We start from the raw sequence: 15,289 nt of genomic DNA on the forward strand, positions 1-15,289 counted from the left end.
CCTTATTTATGGATGAGAAGTCTGTTACTTTACATATTCCTCTGCGATTCCCAAACACCCAAAAGGGAGATGCACTAATATTTTATGCCAGGCACTGTGCTCAGTGCTCTCACACGTATCAGACCACGTATTGGTCGTTAGACCATGAACAGTAGGCTTCGAGGAAGACTTCACTCATGTCATCAATGAGCCACACTTGCCAGTCCCCAAAGCTGGAGATTGGTAAAGTGACTTGTCAGAGGTGTCCCAGCGTGTGGTAGTTGTGTCCACACTTGATCCCCGGAAGCCTGGTCCTAGGGCTGATGCTTGTCTGTGTATCTCCTGTCGAGGTCACTGGTGGGAAGGCTGTCTCCCCGCAGGGCACACCTCAGTGAGCCCCCCCGGGATGTGGTCATAGAAGAGTCACAGAGTCACAGGTCAGCGTGTTGGATCTACCCTGTATCCTTTCACTCATGGGAAAAATCTCATGGAAGTAGTTCGGGATGCCTCGTCCATATCACAAAAAGCCACATTCTCTCTCTCTCTCCCCCTCTTTCTCTCTCTCTTTTGATATTAAATAAAATAACCAACGTTAACAAATGACCTGTAGTGTGATCACACCTGGGCTTTGTGTCTGTTTAATTCACTACCATGCCCAGGCCACGCTAGGACAGTGTCTGACACATATTAATTGTTCCATAAATATTTTTTTATTTGGTTCCTTTGAGTTTGAGCGCCAGATACTCGTTTCTCAAGTTGCTCCCTGTGCATTATGTTAAGTTAACCAGATTAGGCTCAAGATGGACTCGCTCACGTTAGGCCCTGTGTCAGCAAACCAAAACTTGACTGTTTCTGTGCTTGGCTCTCGGAAGAGGAAGGCATAGGTCAATAAATCAGCGCTTGCTAGCTCAGCGCAGGTGATCTGATCCAGCTCCCAGATTCCCCTTTGTTCCATATAAGGCAAGTAACTCTGCTTTGGCCAATCAGCAAATGCCTAAATATAACTTCCTTATCCCTGCTCACTTTGGTCCATACAAATCTTTCATTTTGTACAGCTCACCTGGAGCTCTTTTCTACATGATACACTGGGTCTTGACCAACTCATGAATTGCTGAAGAGTGCCCACTAGATCAGTAGAGTGTCTGTGGAAATTTTTATTTTAACACTTATAACCTGGTATCTTTTCATCACGTGGGTGTGTTTATTTCTGGTCAGATCTCCCCATGGATTGAGATGAAGTTGGAGAACTATAGCGCATTTCACACATTTCATAAAGTTGCCATTGTCACATTCTTGTAAATCCCACTGCATTATTTCTACTTCAGTATTTTCCTATTTTACATTTAGGATTTGATTAGTGAAAAAGCATTCCCAATTGCTGGGTCCTTTATTCATATGCATGGAAATAATTATGAAAGCATCATACAAATATTCTTGTTCTCTCCCGGGGATGTGATTAAATTGTACTTTCTGATGCTCTTTGAACTTGGATATACTCCCAGATTGGGAGTAATACGAGTAATTTTAAGGTAGAGATTTTAAAATCCAGAAAACAAGTCACCATATCACAAGACAAGCTCTTATCATCCTACTGCAAATGACCTGTGGGTGGTTTTGAGTCTCATGTTCCAACTAGCTGGGTCCCCGAAGCCCCAGCATGAACTCTGTGAGCAGAAACTACCCCAGAACTCCACACTGGGCTTGCTACATGAAAAAATAAAACCTTTATTTTGCTATGTGCCTGAGATTTGGGCATTTTTACTGCAACCTGTCATGACGTAATGGAGAATATCCTGTCCCATAGCTAATAAAATAGTAGCTATTGCTAAAAAAAAAAAAAAAAAAAAAAAAAAAAAAAAGTCTTCCTCATCCAATCCCCCTACTCCCCAGCTCTGAGTAAAGATGATCAAATGTACAAACTTTGATATAAATTATAAGAGAAATAAAAGAAATCCTGGGGATATAATGCACAACATGATAACCGTAGTTAACGGCTACACGGTATAGTTGAAAGGGGTTAAGAGACTAGAGCCTGAGAGTTCTCACCACAAGGGGAAAAAAAAAGAAAAAAAAAACCTCTTTTTTCTTTCTTTTTCTTTTTTTTATTTGTTTTCTACCTGTGTGAGATGATGGGTGTTAATTAAGCATATTGTAGTCATCATCTCACAATATAGTAAGTCAGTACACTGTGCACCTTAAACTTATACAGTGCCATACGTCAATTATATCTCAATGGTGCTAGAAATAAATTGATAAAATGAAATTTTTAAAAATCTCATGCTAGGCCTTGTGCTAGGCTATTCATACACCTGAGCTCAGTAATGTTAGATAAGCAACATTAACACATGCGTGTGGAATGTGATCACCTTCATAGAAACCACATGCATTGCCTGGATAATTACACGGATTTCACAGTTCTGGAAATTGAAGCTCATGAGAGTTCTGTGTGTGCCCAAGGATCCATGGCTAATGGTCTGCCTGACTTCAAAGTCTCTGCTCCCTCACTCTGCTGTATTGCCCCCTGGCTCACCTCTCACTTTTGAAGCATCCTTCTGCCCTTTGCCTTCAACTTGTGACAAGATTTTGGATTCTCTTAGAATGAGAGTTTCAAAGAAAAATAAATTGCTTGCACTGTGCCTCTGGGAAGTGACAAAATGCTACATGGAGAAGAGTATCAGATGTGGAGAAGAAGCTCGGCGGTCCATTCAGGCAGGAGCATACCTTGGCAAGTAGTAAAGAATCGCTGCTTATGGTGGCAAAAGAACAGTGACTGTAAATAGTTTCAGTTCCTAAAAGAGCGCAGAGGAAAATCATTGGATTTCATGATGAAGTCAACAGTGAAGCAATCATTCCCCAAACTGATAATAAAATGTTGAGGTTGGCAAAGTGGCTTCAAATTTCAATTAATCACAATCCAACACAACAATGTATTTTTATAAATGTAGATTCATTTTTCTTTTTTTTTTTCTTTAAATTCAATTTGCCACCAACTAGTATAACAACCAGTGCTCATCCCATCACCTGCCCTCCTTAATGCCTGTTACCCAGTTACCCCTTCCTCCCAACCCATCTGGGGGGCAACCCTTTATTTCCCAGAGTTAGGAGTCCCTCATGGTTTGTCTCCCTCTCTAATTTTTCCCATTCAGTTCCCCTCCTTTCCCCTATAGTCCCTTTAACACTATTCTTATCTTTCACGTATGAGTGAGACCATGCGATGACTGTCCTTCTCCGATGGACTTACTTCACTCAGCATCATACTCTCCAGTTCCATCCATGTCGAAGCACATGGTGGGTATTCATCCTCTCCGATGGTTGAGTCATATTCCATTGTATACATAGACCACATCTTCTTTATCCATTCATCTGTCGAAGGACATCGTGGCTCCTCCCACAGTTTGGGATTGTGGACATTGCTGCTGTGAACATTGGGGTGCAGGTGTCCCATTGTTTCACTACATCTGTGTCTTTTGGGTAAATACCCAGTAGTGTAATTGCTAGATTATAGGGTAGCTTTATTTTTAACTTCTTGAGGAACCTCCACACTGTTTCCAGAGCGGCTGCACCAGCTTGCATTCCCACCCACAGTGCAAGAGGTTTCCCCTTTCTCCACATCCGCTTCAACATTTGTTGTGTCCTGTTTAGATTCATTTTTTAAAACTAACTTGCAGTTAGTTATAGGAAAAATGTATAGGAAAAATGTATAAAAATACATACGGTGAGGGATTCATTGCAAAAAGCAAATTATATTAATTAATTTTCATTTACACTGTGTAAATATACATATCATAGCAAGCTGAAAGGTAGCCGACAGATATATTAGCATCCTAATTTTCAAAACTGGTGAATATTGCCTGATAAGGAAAGAGGTGAATATTATTTCATGTGGGGAAAAAAAATGTGACTAAGTAAAAGACCTTGAGAGGAGGAGTCTCCCCTGAATCATCACGATTGGTCCCAAATGCAGAGTCTGGGCTACTGACACTCACAGAGGAGGAATCTTTGTAAAGACAGAGGCGGAGATTTGAGTGATGTGGCCATGAACCCAGGTATGTGAGCATCCACCAGAACCCAGAAGCAGGCAAGGGATGGAATCTCCCCTAAAGCTTCCAGAAGGACTGTGTCCTTGCAACATCTTGGTTTAGGATCTTGTCTCCAGAAAAGTGAGAGGATAGATTTCTGTTGTTTTTAAACCAAATCTGTGGTCATTTGTTATCGTAGCGATAGGAAACAAATACAGATTTTAGTAGCAGAAAGTAGGATACTGCTATGACACTTAGAAATATGGACGTAGTTCTAGCGTCAGGAATGAGGAGACTGGAAGAATGTTGAGGCGGGACAGCCGTGAGGCTAATACACATATTTAGATTCTGTTGACCAAAAGATTTATATTTTTCCATCAACATACACTGTATTTACTGTTGCTTCATAAGAAACCTGGCTGAGAACTTTATAACTTAAACAATAAAAACAGAAACAAGCACCTAGAAAAAAATTGGGGCTCAGATTAAACAACGAAAGACCTACATGAAAGGTAATTAAAAAATTAAACCATTCATTCATATCAACTGCTGTCCTAATATGACCACTGTCACATAGCGCGTAATATACAACCTTGCCCTACCAACATGATTCTTACATACATGTATATATTTTTTAAGATTTCTTTTTTTAATAAATTTATTTTTTATTGGTGTTCAATTTGCCAACATACAGAATAACACCCAGTGCTCATCCCGTCAAGTGCCCCCCTCAGTGCCCTTCACCCATTCACCCCCATCCCCCACCCACCTCCCCTTCCACCACCCCTAGTTCATTTCCCAGAGTCAGGAGTCTTTATGTTCTGTCTCCTTTTCTGATATTTCCCACACATTTCTTCTCCCTTCCCTTATATTCCCTTTCACTATTATTTATATTCCCCAAATGAATGAGAACATATAATGTTTGTCCTTCCCCGACTGACTGACTTCACTCAGCTTTTTAAAGATTTCTTAATAGCTTTCTTTTCTTTTTCTTTTTTCCAGATGTGTTAAGGTATAATCAACAAATAAAACTTACATACATTTACGGTATATCATGTAATTTAGCAATTCTATTTTTGGGTATATATCCCAAGGAAATGAAATCACTATCTCCAAGTGATATATGCACTTCCATGTTCATTATTCACAGTAGCCAAAATAAGGAAAGAACCTAAGTATCCAGTGACAGATGAATAAAGAAAAAAATATACATATATAAAATGTAATAGGTATACATTAATATAAAATTAATTAATATTAAATAATATAATAATTGACTTATTAATGTAATAGGTGTATATCAGATTAATTTAATAAATTAATATGATTAACCATATTCCCTGATAATCAATTATTGAACCATATTTGCATTTCTGTGATGAATTACACTTAGTTATTATCTTTTCATTTATTTTTCATAAAATATACTGCCCTAGCTATTTTTTAGTGTACACACTTCAGTGGTATTAAGTACATATATTCATACTACTGTATAACTATCATTATAATCCATTTATAGAACTTTTTATCCTGCAAAACTCAAACTCTGTTCCCATTCAACAATAGCCAGCCGTGACCCCTTCCCCAACCCCCAACAATCACCATTCTGCTCCTTCTCTCCTTCTTTATTTTTCTCCATTCTTTTCTTTCTTTCTTTTTTCTTTCTTTTTTTCTTTCTTTCTTTTCTTTCTTCTTTCTTTCTTTCTTTCTTTCTTTCTTTCTTTCTTTCTTTCTTTCTTTCTTTCTTCTTTCTTTCTTTCTTTTCTTTTTCTTTTTTCTTCCCTTCCTTCCTTCCTTCCTTTCTTCCATTTCTCTTATCTTCTTTTTTTTTTCTTTTCTTTTCTTTTCTTTTCTTTTCTTTTCTTTTCTTTTCTTTTCTTTCTTTTCTTTTCTTTTCTTTTTTTTCTTTTTCTTTTCTTTTCTCTTTTCTTTTCTTTTCTTTTCTTTTCTTTCTTTTCTTTTCTCTTCTCTTCTCTTCTCTTTTCTTTTCTTTTCTTTTCTTTTTTTTCTTTTGTTTCTTTTCTTTTCTTTCTATCTTCCCTTTACATGTATCACTAGTTCAAATAGCTAATATTTTGTAAGGGTGATTGTATCTATGTTTAAGAAAATTATTATTCTCTAGTTATATTTCCTTGTCATCCTCGGCTTTTTAGTATCAGGATAATGCTCCTGTAAAATGAGTAGAGAAGTACTGCTTTATCTTTTATTACCTGGAGGAGATTAGAATAGCTGTCATTTCTTCTTTGAAAGTTTGTTAGGTTTGACCACCGAAAGCCCTATGAATAGATGTCTTGTTTTGCTTTGTTTTGTATTCTTTTTGGTAAGGAGATTGAAAGGGGCCCATTGAGGCTTCACACAGGCTGTCTGGTTTCACAGTTCATGATCTTAGCCATTTTACTTTCCGTAAAGTGAAAAATAAACTCTTATTTATGTTGAACGTAATCAGAAAACAATTACTGAAGGTTTTCAATGATTCTCTAGAATCCTCAAGCACAACTGTAGGAATGTTAGCTGATTTCTTTTAAAGGAAAGAAAATTTTTCCCATTCCATTTCATATAAATGTGATTTTGGAAGTGGCATTCCTGCAAGAGACTATACTTCATAGAACAGGGATGGGACCACTTGACTAATCCTTGCCAAAGAAATGTGAGTGAAAGTAGAGGCTTTCATTTCAAGGCTGAAATGATCCAAAGTGAGTGTGCCTTTCCCATTTTGTCTTGTCTTTCTTGGAAGCTGAATACTAATAATGCCAAGTTGTTTTTAGAGTCATGTACAAAGATGGAACAGTATCTGTCCGATGGGTCCCTATCTGAGTTTGTAAAGCAGAAAAGATTCACCCTCACATTGGCCCCAAGCTTCTATTTTGAAATTTTAAGAGCATAAGAAATAAACTTTTACATATTAATCCACTGGAAGTGTGGAGGTTGTTACAGTTGCTTGTGTTATCTTTCCTGATATAGGAGTTGTAAGAAGTGCTTACCAATTCACACAGCTAGTGGCAAAGAAATATTTATCAAAGGCTTAGGAGGTGGATACTCTTGTGCATTTGGTAAAACTGTTTCTCGAGATAATGCCGAAGACAGATCTAGCCTTCATAGCCTGCGGCTGGGGGAAGCGATGGAAGGACAAGGTTATTGGATGCTGATGGTTACTTGCTGGATTCTGAAAGCTTTTGCATTCTGTTCTGTTCAAACATGTGACTCTGTGATGCAGATTTTTTCATATATAAATGACAGATGGGGGTGATGTCAATATAATGCAGAAGACATGCTGCATAATGATTTTTATTATTTTCTAGCATGTTAATAATTTGAACCACCTAGTGATAGCAACTGACTGCACACATATTAACAATGCTGAGTACAGCAGAGACGCAGGGTTATTCATCACAGCCCTCCAGCTCACTGTCTCCCTCTTCACGCACATGGTCCAAGTGCTTGCCACATCGACGTGAGAATCTTTGTGTATTTGTCACATTTGGCTTATTCCAGCTTCCTTTGCATACATTTTCATCAAGCTACCTTTACCAAAAGTTTGAAGATGAACTTAATACGTTTACCAAAGAAAGTCTTCATTAGTACTTTACATCATTTTAGACTTTGGTGTTGTCTTAAGGGATAAATTGCTTTGTTTACAAAGTCACAGAGATTTTGGTTGGCCTATTTTTCTGTCAGAGTTTATTCATTGCTCACTCTTTCAGAAAATATAAACTTTTTCAGGAATATATATGGAATATTTTCAGGAGTATAGCTGCATATAGCTGTAAAAGAAAACAAGAAAACTCACAAAATAATTGACTTATTCAAGGGCAGAATTGAAATAAGTAAAGAGATACTCAAAGTTTAAAAACTCAAAGGTTTGAAAAAGCAAAATCCTGATAGATCCCAAACAGTCTGAGACAAAGTTCTACAAAAACCATTTGAACAATGGTCTACTCAGATTTTTCAGTCAAACATAAAAATTCAAACTAAACCCCAAATCCATATGTCGACTTAGATTATATATTTTCCTTTTTTATAATTTTTTAATTAAAGATTTTATTTATTTATTCATGAGACACACAGAGAGGCAGAGACACAGGCAGAGGGAGAAGCGGGCTCCTTATGGGGAGCCCGATGTGGGACTTGATCTCAGGACCCCGGGGTCACAACCTGAGCCTAAGGCAGATGCTCAACCACTGAGCCAGCCAGGTGCCCCCAGATTTTATATTTTAAACATATATTTTCAAAATGGAGATTTCATAATTTTATATAATCCTGCACTACAGTAGTTAAAATATACCTTCTTCCCCTCAAAAAAAGACCAAAGAATAATGGTGTATTAATTTTCTAAGCCTGACACAACACGATCACACAGATTGGGTGGTTTAAGGAATAGAAATATATTTCTCACAGTTCCGCAATCTGGAAGTTCAAGATCAATATGGCGGCATGACCGGTTTCTCCTGAGGCCTCTTTCAGTAGTTGGTAGATACCTGTCTTTTTGCTGTGTCCTCGGATAACCTCCTATCTATGTGTACGCATCCCTGGTATCTTTTCTTCTTCTTATAGGGTTATGAATCATTTCAGGTATGGGTCCTCCCACATGGCCCTATCTGTCCTTAATGATTTCTCTGAAGACTCTATTCCTAAGTGAAATCCCATTCCTAGGTTTTAGGGATTAGAATTTTCAGCCTTTGAATTTAGGGAGTGATCCTGGAGATCATGATCGGATCTCCTTGCAATTGTTCATAACAGATGGATATGAATGTTTTTGTTTTAATATTTTTCAAATGAGATGATAAAGTATAAAGAAAAAAAGAATTTATCAGAGACCAAGAACTAAGGAGGATGGATTAATAATACAACAAAGCAAAAGGAGCACTAAGTGAAGTCGGTTTTTACCACAAGAAAATTTGAGTTGAGCTTTTATGGCTTTTCAAGAAGCTGAGAGCATGAAACAAACTATAGAGTCCATACAGGTTCTGTAATCTAATAGAAACCACTTCCCACAGAATTATGATTACCAAAATCTAAATTCACAATATAAAAGCACTCTAAGAATATAAGTTTTTTTAAAAGATCTTATCTATTTATTTGTGAAAGACACAGAAAGAGAGGCAGAGACACAGGCAGAGGGAGAAGCAGGCTCCACGCAGGGAGCTCAATGTGGGACTCGATCCCAGGACCCTGGGGTCACGCCCTGGGCCAAAGGCAGATGCTCTACCACTGAGCCACCCAGGGATCCCTCTAATAATATAAGTTTATCCCCTGATGAGAGACATGAAAGTTTAGAATAACTTATTTGGAGGTACAGAATGAGTTACTGAAAATAAAAAAAGGGATATCAAGACAGTAGGACACATTTTGAAAAACCATTTTTTTTACATATCCAGATTCTTAACAATTGCATTGACAGACAGTGTAATGTACAGATCGTATAGTTTGATGAGTTTTTACATAGTTATACACCCACCAACCAATGTTCACAATAATTAAATAGCACTCAAAGCCCCCCCGCCCCATACATATTCTTGATCAATGCCACCTTCCTAAATGGTAACCAGCATTTTTTTTTCATTTTTTTTAATTCAATTTAGTTAACATATAGTGTATTAGTTCCAGAGGTAGAATTTAGTGATTTATCAGTTGTATATGACAACTGTGCTCATCACATCACATGCCCTCCCTAACGCCCATCACCCAGTTACCCTGTCCCACACCCACCTCCCCTCCAACAATCGTATGTTTGCTCCCTGTAGTTAAGACTCCCCTATGGTTTGGCTCTCTCTCTGTTTCTATCTTATGTTAGCCCAGATGCCCATCGACTATTGAACGGATAAAGGACATGTGGTATATATACAATGGAATATTACTGAGCCATCAGAAAGGATGAAATCTTGCCATTTGTAACAATGAGGTTGGAGAAAGTATTATGCTAAGTGAAATAAGTCAGAGAAAGACAAAAACCATATAATTTTATTCATATGTGAAATTTAATAAACACAACAGATGAACATAAGGGAAGGTAACCAGTATTCTGACCTCTATCATTATCGATAGATTTTTGTCTGTTTTTGCACTTGAGATAAGAGTGGACTTAAGTGATATAAGGGCACTCAAGTGGTCCAAAAACATCAGTGATCAGCAAAATAATATTTTATTGCAATATTTTTAAGAAGCAAAGCTAGTGAAAAAGTCTGTGGTGAACAAATTTTAAATAGTGGAAGATCCCCCACCTCTCCACCCCCATAAAAATATGCAAGCCCCAGACTGCATACTGACAATCAAATAACTAAATTTTAGCTAAATTTGTGGGTGTATAATGTTATCTCAACATGGAATTGTATTTCCCTAATCCCCAATAATTTTGATTCATTGTTATGTATTTCTGTTTTAAAAATATTCTTTTTATGAATGATTTATCCAGGACTTTGGTCATTTTTAAATATTACTTTCTTATTAACCTGTGAGAGTTCTTTACGTATAGTGACTCTGAATCCTTTTCAAGGTGTCACCCTGCCTGTTTTTCTTTATTTTTCATTGACTTTATGATGCATTTGATTAGTAGAAATTCTCAATTTAATGAATTGGAATGAATCTGTCCTTTCTAGCTCATAATAATTTTTAATAATTAGACTGTGCTCTGGGTAGAAAAATGCCCAATCCATTCACACAAGCAAACACACACACACACACAAACTACATCCTACCCTGTAAACAATAAATATCTTACTTAGCAAAAAAGACTTAGCAGATTAATTTAAAAGTCTTGAGAGGTGAAGGTTATCTTGGGGGTATCTGGATGGGTCCAATGTAATCACAAACATCTTCTTAAGGGGAAGACCTAATATGAGTCAGAAAAGATGACACAGGAGAAGGGAGAGTCCTGAAGAAATTACATTGTCATCTTTGATGGAGGAAGGGGCCATGAGTCAAAGTTGCAAGAGGCCTGCAGAAACTGGAAAATGCTAAGTAGCTGCTTCTCCCTGATGCCTCTGGAAAGATGGCAACCCTGCTCACAGACTCATTATAGACCTTCTGACTTCCATAGGGGTAAAATGATAAATCTGTGTAATTTAAGCTCCTGCATTTGTGGTGATTTGTTAAGCAGGAGTAGGAAACAAATATATATTTTGGGTATCCAGATGTGGGGTGCCACTGTAGCGAACACCTCCAAATTCACAATTTGCTTTGGGATTGAGTAAAAGGTAGGGCATGAAGAATTTTGAGAAGCCGAATAGAAAGAGGTTAGTTTGCCTTGAACAGAGGGTTAATAAATATGGATATTAAGAACTTTGCTTAGTGAGAACTCAGAAAATGAGGAGCATGGCAGAGAAAAAACTACATTGTCTAGAGAACACACAAACCATCATGAACTGACATTCGGTAGGAATATGGACATTAAAATAACCGCTGGAGGGGCAGCTGGGCGGCCCAGTTGGTTAACTGTCTAACTCTTGGTTGTGGCTCAGGTCGTGATCTCAGGGTCTTGAGATCAAACCCGCTTTGGACTCTGCCCTCAGTACAGAGTCTGCTTGAGATCCTCTCTCTCTCCCTCTGCCCCTCCTACTTGTGCTCTCTCTCTCTCTCTCTCTCTGTCTCTCTCTCTCGAAACAAAATAAATCTTTAAAAAAAGAAGAAAAAAAGCAGTTGGAGAAGGTTCAGAAAGAAATGAGGAACACTTTATCAGAAATTGGATGAGAAGGAATCCTTCTGACACCGTGGAAGAAATCTTACGAGACTAGCTAGTAAGAGGGGAAACCTGCAAGCGGTTCCACCATCAAAGTGGAACTTTGATATTTTGCTGAGATTTCCGAATAAAGTGTTGAATGTCTGGTCTAGTTTCTTTTTGCTGCTTACTGTAAAATGTTGCTTATATAGGAAAGAAGGAAAGAACAGTACAGTAAAAAAAAAAAAAAAAAGCCAGACTTGCTGATTATGAAAATTCACAGTTTATACAAATTTTTAAAAATGCTAAAATTAGGAGATTCACTGTCAAGAAGAATGTTCTATAGAGAAAGTTAAGGATGTAGTTGGACAGCCTTTGGCTAGTGCCTGGGAGGATCAGGTTTTTCAGTCATAAAGCATGTTTTTTAATAAACTAAACATATGATTTATGGATCTCCTTAGCCATATTAGCGCAGAAACCAGAAATAGAGATAGAATTATCTGGGAAAGATTAATAGAGGAACCTTTTGTCTAAACAAATGAATTCCTCTGAAATACACAGGAAACCCAGAAAGTTATTGCAAATGTTTCACCAACAGAGATACTGCCATTGTGGACTAAAAAGGACAGAAGGAACATAAAATAAAAGAAGGCTGTAAGAGCCTCAAATTTCTACATGAGGGAAATAAGCTCAAAACATTTTTTATCATATGTAACCTCATAATATTCTTCCTGAAAAAGGAAGGATGTTTCCCAGCATGGAAGTGTGAGCTAGATGATGGGACTATGAACCACAGAGAATGATTCCTAGACCTTGGAACATAATCCTCGTCTGATTTCAAAATTGCTTGATAAACGACTCCTTTTTTCCTTCTATTATTTTCATTTTTTAAAGGGCATTGTCTATAACTATTGTACTATACCCGTCCCCCCATTGTATTTTGGAGCCAGTTGATATATTTTCTAGTTTTACAGCCACAAATGGAGCAGAATTTTGCTCCAGGGACAATCATATTGGTCTCATTCACACCTGATTTGGATGACAAGACTTGAGGTTTTTGAGCTGCTAGAAACTAAGTGAAATCTTAGACTATGAATTGATGCTATGATGGGTTAAGACTTTTCAGAATGTCAGCATGGCTAAATGCTCATGTGTAGATGGACATGAATCTCTCAGGACCAGAAGTCATCCCCCAAAATAGCCATAGACAAATTTCCTGAATCTATGAATTTGTCCCCATATGGGGCCAAAAAGCATTTTCAGGAGTGATTAAGTTGATAAAGTTAGGGATCTCGAGATACGGAGATTATTCTGGATTGTGTGGTATGAGCCCAATGTATTCATAAGTGTCCTTAGAAGAGGGAAAAACAAAAAAAAAAAAAAAAAAAAGAAGAGGGAATCAAGAGGACAGAGAAGAGAGAGAGACTTAACAATTCTATAGTGTTGGCATTGAAGATGGATGAAGCTGCCTTCACCCAAGTAATACATGTGACCCTAGAACGGGGAAAAATTCAAGAAAACAAATGCTTTCCTAGTGTGTTCAGAAATGAAATCCTGACTAAATCTTGATTTTAAGACTTCTGTCCTCCAGATTTGTGAGATATGTATTTGTGTTGTTTGGGGACATTATATTTATGGTCATTCTTGTGGCAGCACTAGGGACTTCATACTATCATGTTTATGAGACAGTTATTTAACTCAAATCCATATACATATTTCCCTCTAATTTTATCTGAAAGTATATTGTTTTACCTTTCACATTTAGACATATAATCCATCTCAAGTTACATGGATCATCAAATAGCCCAGAACTATGTATTGTTTCCCCCTTCAGCTGCAATGATATCTTTGTTAAAAACAGGTTGTTATACATTGTTGATTGTTTTTGGACTCTATTTTAATGATCCATATTTTTCTTACACTGTACTTATTATTGTTACCTTACTTCTGATAGGAACTGTTATTTTCTATTTTCTGTTCATATTTTCCTTATTCTCAGTCCTTTGTATTTTCATATAAATAATGTATAAATGGAATTGGTAAAAAAATGGAAAGTTTTCCCAAAATAGAGCCTAATCAAAAACATTTCAAAATACTCTTCCTCAGGCATAAAGTTCTGAGTTATAGAAGAAATAATGAACAAAGCAGTGGTAAGTATGTTGCAAATTCTAAGCAAACATTGGCAGTATTAGACAATAATATATAAAGGGAAAATACAAATAAATGCATCAATACAATACAATAACATACATATTATGGGAAAATAGCTAAGATAAAGCATTCTAAGTCAGATGATATGATCTATGTTTGCTAAAAGTGAAGATTTCATTTGATATGCTAAGCATGCCCATTAAAATTTATGGGCTAAATAAATTATTAATAACAATGCATAACTTTTTAGCAAGTAGATGTAAAAATTTGATGTAAATAATAATCCCAATAAAGGGAATAAATGAGAATAAGATAAAGAGAAAGATGAAATAAGACAAGAGAGGGATACCTCAATGGCTCAATGGTTGAGTGTCTGCCTTTGGCTCGGAGTGTGATCCCAGGGTCCTGGGATCAAGTCCCACATTGGACTCCCTGAAAGGAGCCTGCTTCTCCCTCTGCCTGTGTCTCTGCCTCTCTCTGTGTCTCTTATGAATAAGTAAATAAAGTCTTAAAAAAAAAGAAATAAGACAAGAGAAAAGGCAAAAATATGAAATATTAAAAAAAAAAAAACAAACACTAGGATGGATGACCTAAATCAATGAATGGCTGGCTGGATACTTGAGGAACACAGATCACGGCTGCACAAAATAACTTACAACTTAACCTTTACATATTTTCAGTGATGTGGTCACTGATCACCATACTACTCATTCTCTAAACCTCAGTGACTATTAATTAAGATTCTTAGATGTTTCACTTCTTAAATATGTGGATTAAATTTAAATATAGGTCCATATTTTACTTTTACCAAACAACTCATAAATGTGAAGAATAGAAAGCAGATTTTCTGTAGGTATGCCAATATTATGCTTCTTAAGAACAAACAAAACTGATAGGACACTTCTTAAGGTTAAATAAATGGTTGAGCAATACTGACAACCAGTTAGTATTCATTTAGTTTAAAAATACCAACCATTACTTTAACCAATGAGTTTTGTATAAATTTTGTGAGAATAGCCAAATCAAGGCTGATGTAAAACTCTTGATTTAAAGAGCTGTGAGTTTCAATTTATGTTCCTCTTGATGCCCACATTTTGTTCTACCATCAAGGGAAATGTTCTGTACTTGCATGTGTGAAACACCCACAAATGTTAATGCCTATAAAATTAATTTCAGCCTCAATCATCAGAATGTCCCATTTGGATTTTTCTACAGAGAAAACAACATATGCTCTAGCACTGTTTTCCTTGATTAGTCTGGCATCTACCATGCACTAGTTTCCTTTCTTAACACACTTGTGGCTTCTTCTGAAATATTTTGTTGAGTTATTCAAAATCCCAGTAGAACAAAGTGTATGTATTTTAAATTTGTTTCCACAGAACTACTTACTATGGAAACTGTCTAGTTTTCCCTAAGGTTTGATCATCAACATTTTTTTTTTTTTTACCAATGGAATTATACAAATGTGTTTTTAACAGTCACTTAATAA

This window comes from Canis lupus, chromosome 4 (genome assembly GCF_048164855.1).
Source record: "Canis lupus baileyi chromosome 4, mCanLup2.hap1, whole genome shotgun sequence".
Classification (NCBI taxonomy): Eukaryota; Metazoa; Chordata; class Mammalia; order Carnivora; family Canidae; genus Canis; species Canis lupus.